We start from the raw sequence: 5,306 nt of genomic DNA, 5'->3' as shown, positions 1-5,306 counted from the left end.
CTTCTGAATTAAATTGAAAAGTGCATGTTTACTTGCCACCAAATCTGATATTGATGAGCTAGATTTTAGCAAATCTGTTTGCTATGCTTTTGTGTGCAAAGAGGCATTATTTTCATTCGAGGACGTGCCTTCCTCTTTGCCCCCTGCTATCACTAACATTTTGCAGGAGTTCGCTGACGTCTTCCCACAAGACATGCCACCAGGATTACCACCTATTCGAGGGATTGAGCATCAAATTGACTTAATTCCCGGTGCATCGCTACCCAACCGTGCACCATACCGTACCAATCCAGAGGAGACAAAGGAGATTATGCGTCAAGTATAGGAGCTGCTCAACAAAGGTTATACGCGAATCTCTTAGTCCTTGTGTTGTTCCTATTATACTAATGCCTAAGATGGTACGCCACGTATGTGTGTTGATTGTAGAGGCATTAATAATATTACTATTCGTTATCGTCATCCTATTCCTAGGCTAGATGATATGCTTGATGAATTGAGTGGCTCTACAATATTCTCCAAAGTTGATTTGCGTAGTGGATACCATCAAATTCGTGGGAGAAGAATGGAAAACAGCTTTTAAAACTAAGTTTGGTTTATATGAGTGGTTAGTCATGACTTTTGGGTTAACTAATGCACCTAGTACTTTCATGAGACTAATGAACGAAGTTTTACGTGCTTTCATTGGACGATTTGTGGTAGTCTATTTTGATGATATACTGATTTATAGCAACTCTTTGGAAGAACATTTGGAACATTTACGTGTTATTTTTATTGCTCTACGTGATGCACGTTTGTTTTGTAACCTTGTGAAGTGCACCTTTTGCACTGACTGAGTATCTTTTCTTGGCTATGTTGTTACTCCACGGGGAATTGAAGTTGATAAAGCCAAGATTGAAGCTATTGAGAGTTGGCCGGCAGCCCAAAACGATCACACAAGTGAGGAGTTTTCTTGGACTCGCTGGTTTCTATAGGCGTTTTGTGAGAGATTTTAGCACCATTGCTGCACCTCTCAATGAGCTTACAAAGAAGGATGTGCCTTTTGTTTGGGGTACCGCACAGGAAGAAGCCTTCACGGTATTAAAAGATAAGTTGACACATGCTCCTTTACTCCAACTTCCTGATTTTAATAAGACTTTTGAGCTTGAATGTGATGCTAGTGGAATTGGATTAGGAGGTGTGTTATTACAAGATGGCAAACCTGTTGCATACTTTTCTGAAAAATTGAGTGGGCCTAGTCTGAATTATTCTACTTATGATAAAGAATTATATGCTCTTGTTCGGACTTTAGAGACATGGCAACATTATTTATGGCCCCAAGAATTTGTTATACATTCTGATCATGAATCTTTGAAATATATTAAAAGTCAAGCTAAACTGAATCGTAGACATGCTAAATGGATTCAATTCATTGAGACTTTCCCTTATGTCATTAAACACAAGAAGGTTAAAGAAAATGTTATTGCTGATGCATTGTCTCGTTGCTATACTATGCTTTCACAACTTGACTTCAAAATATTTGGTTTGGAGACCATCAAAGATCAATATGTGCATGATGCTGATTTTAAAGATGTAATGCAGAATTGTAAAGAAGGAAGAACATGGAACAAGTTCGTTATTAATGATGGCTTTGTGTTCCGTGCTAACAAGCTATGCATTCCAGCTAGCTCTGTTCGTCTTTTGTTGTTGTAGGAGGCGCATGGAGGAGGATTAATGGGACACTTTGGAGTGAAGAAGACAGAGGACGTACTTGCTACACATTTCTTTTGGCCAAAGATGAGACGGGATGTTGAGCGTTTTGTTGCTCGCTGCACTACACGTCAAAAAGCTAAGTCACGACTCAATCCTCATGGTATATATATGCCTTTGCCTGTATCTAGTGTTCCTTGGGAGGATATATCTATGGACTTTGTTTTAGGTTTACCTCGAACAAAGAAGGGGAGGGATAGCATATTTGTTGTCGTGGATAGATTCTCGAAAATGGCACACTTTATACCATGTCATAAAAGCGATGTTGCTGTTAATGTTGCTGATTTGTTCTTTCGTGAAATAATTCGCTTGCATGGTGTGCCAAATACTATTGTTTCAGATCGTGATACTAAATTTCTTAGCCATTTTTGGAGATGTTTATGGGCTAAGTTGGGGACTAAAGTGCTTTTTAGTTCTACTTGTCACCCCCAAACTGATGGTCAAACTAAAGTAGTCAATAGAACATTGTCTACTATGCTTAGGGCTGTTTTTAAGAATAATAAGAAAATGTGGGAAGAATGCTTGCCTCATATTGAATTTTCTTATAATCGTTCGTTGCATTCTACTACTAAGATGTGCCCTTTTGAAATTGTGTATGGTTTCCTACCTCGTGCAGCCATTGATTTGTTGCCTCTACCATCTTTGGAGAAGGTTAATTTTGATGCTAAACAACGTGCTGAATTGATCTTAAAAATGCATGAGTTAACTAAGGAAAACATTGAGCGTATGAATGCTAAATATAAACTTGCTGGAGATAAGGGTAGAAAATGTGTTGTCTTTGCACCTGGTGGTCTTGTTTGGTTACATTTGCGTAAGGATAGATTTCCTGATTTGCGCAAATCAAAGCTAATGCCACGTGTTGATGGTCCATTTAAGGTGTTAGAGAAAATAAATGATAATGCATATAAACTTGAGCTGCCTGCAGATTTTGGGGTTAGTCCCACTTTTAACATTGCAGATTTGAAGCCCTATCTGGGTGTGGAAGATGAGCTTCCGTCGAGGACGACTTCATTTCAAGAAGGGGAGGATGATGAGGACATCAATACCATTGTTACACCCACAGCCCCTACTGCTACATATACTGGACCAATTACTAGAGCTCGCGCATGCCAATTAAAGTTTCAGGTACTTTCATTTCTTGGTAATGATTCTAATGTTCATGCGAATATGTTGCTGCCTAAATTGGATACATTTGTTTTGCTTACAAATGAAGGGCCTGGCATGGATAAGAGGGATGAACACTGGAGCAAGACCAAGCATGGAGAGGATGGCATGCGCAAGGGGAACAAGAACGTAGTTACAAGTGATGATTTCAGGACATTGAAGCCACCATAATGATTGCATGAAGCCTTGGACGAAATATACAAGATACCACTTCATAAATTTCGTCCAAAGGCTATTATAGGTGTTGCGTCACCTTATTATTGGGCCAGGCCCATGTAATTTCAAAATACATAAGTATAGGCTGTTTTTAGAGTCCGTATGTGTGGGGAAACAAGAGATAGGGTTGGTTTGGGACCCCTTCCCCAAGGGCCACGAAATTCCCCCCTCTTCCTCCATATATACAGCCCTTAGGGCACCGTTTAGACTTTGGGTTTTGTTTAGATTAAAGTTCGCCATAGCTGCAACTTCGCGTACTTCGTTTGTCTTCAACGACCAGACAAAGGCGTCACAGAACCCTTGATCAATAAAGCTTTCCTCTTATGTTCACAATATCCAGATTGCAATCTTAGTTTCTTGCTTGTTCTTTGTTTGCCTGCCGGAAACAGACCTTCGTGGTCAGGTTGTTCGTGCTCCGGCGTGGTCAATAACCTCTTGGAGTTGGTTTAGCGATTGCTAAGGCGCGACGTCCTCCCACGTTCGTAGTCGGATCGTCAAAGTCGACTTCCTCCAAACCGATAGCCACCATCTCATCGAAAGACGGGACACCTTTGCCTCTATCAATATCATATAGGTTCAATTTGATTGTTCATCTTCAAAGACCTCGTGTTTTGAAGACTTCCATAAAAATCGCCTATTCACCCCCCTCTAGTCGATAACTAGCACTTTCAATTGTTATCAGAGAAAGGTGCTCCCTTGTTCTGTGTGATTCGGGTTAACCACCTGGAGTTTCAATGTCGACTGCAGGGATAATCAAGGTGTTCGCTGCGTGCCCCGTCTTGGATGGCACTGATTACCCCTACTGGAAGAATAAGATGCACATGCATCTTGAAGCCATTGACATCAACCTCTGGTAAGTCGTCAAGACTGGCGTTCCTAAGGTCGGTGAAGGTGTCACCGCTCCTGATGTCAAGAGGTTCGCGCAACTGGACTCAACCGCCGAGAACATCATCTGTGGTCATCTGACCAAAGGACAGTATGGCCGTGTGAGTGCTCTGGAACTGCGAAGCTAGTCTAGGACTAGCTGTCCAAGGTCAACAAAGGCGTCTCAACTCAGAGAGACAACCGCTTCAAGAGAAATGACAATGAGAATGTCCAGCTCACGTTCGATCGCCTCACTGATATCACAAATGAGCTTTGTGCACTCGGTGCCACTGAGATCACCAAGCATGAAATTGTGAAGAAGCTACTGAGATCAATTGACAACTCATTTGACACTTTGGCCCTGATGATTCAATAACGCCCTAACTTCACAGATCTCGATCCGTCTGACATACTTGAGAGGCTCAACACACATGAGTTCCAGCTGTCTGAGAAGAGAGATATCTATGGCTGATCGCATGCTTTGAAGGCAAAAGTTGTTTCCTCATCTGAAGAAGAATCTAACTGCAGTTCTGATGATCCTGAAGATATTTGCAAAGACAATGCTTGTGAGAAAGTTCAGAAGTTCTCCAAGAAGAATCGCTTCGAAAAGTCTTCAAGATCCAGTTCCAAGAATGATGACGTGACTATAAGAAGAGAACATGCCATAAATGCAAGAAGCCAGGTCACTACATATCTGAATGTCCTCAATGGGACAAGGAAGCCAAGAAAAATAAGAAGAGCAAGGAATATGATTTTGACGACAAGAAGAAGAAGAAATCTTCAAAGTCTTCTTCAAATTCTTCATCAAAGTCTTCGTCTTATAAGAAGAGCTTGATAGAGGCAAAGGTGTCCCGTCTTTCGATGAGATGATGAATATCGCTTTGATGGAAGTCGACTTTGACGATCCGACTACGAACGTGCGAGGACGTCGCGCCTTAGCAATCGCTAAACCAACTCCGAAAGGTTATCGACCACGCCGGAGCACGATCAACCTGACCACGAGGGTCTGTTTCCTGCGAGCAAACGAAGAACAGGCAAGAAACTGAGATTGCAATCTGGATATTGCGAATATAAGATGAAAGCTTTATTGATCAAGGTGGGGTTCTGTGACGCCTTTGTCTGGTCGCTGAACACAAACGAAGTACGCGAAGTTGCAGCTATGGCGAACTTTTAATCTAAACAAAACCCAAAGTCTAAACGACGCCCTAAGGGCTGTATATATGGAGGAAGAGGGGGGGGAACTTCGTGGCCCTTGAGGAAGGGGTCCGAAACCAACCCTATCTCTTGTTTCCCCACACATACGGACTCTAAAAACA

This window comes from Triticum aestivum, chromosome 3D (assembly GCF_018294505.1).
Source record: "Triticum aestivum cultivar Chinese Spring chromosome 3D, IWGSC CS RefSeq v2.1, whole genome shotgun sequence".
Classification (NCBI taxonomy): Eukaryota; Viridiplantae; Streptophyta; class Magnoliopsida; order Poales; family Poaceae; genus Triticum; species Triticum aestivum.
This window is presented reverse-complemented; position numbering follows the sequence as displayed.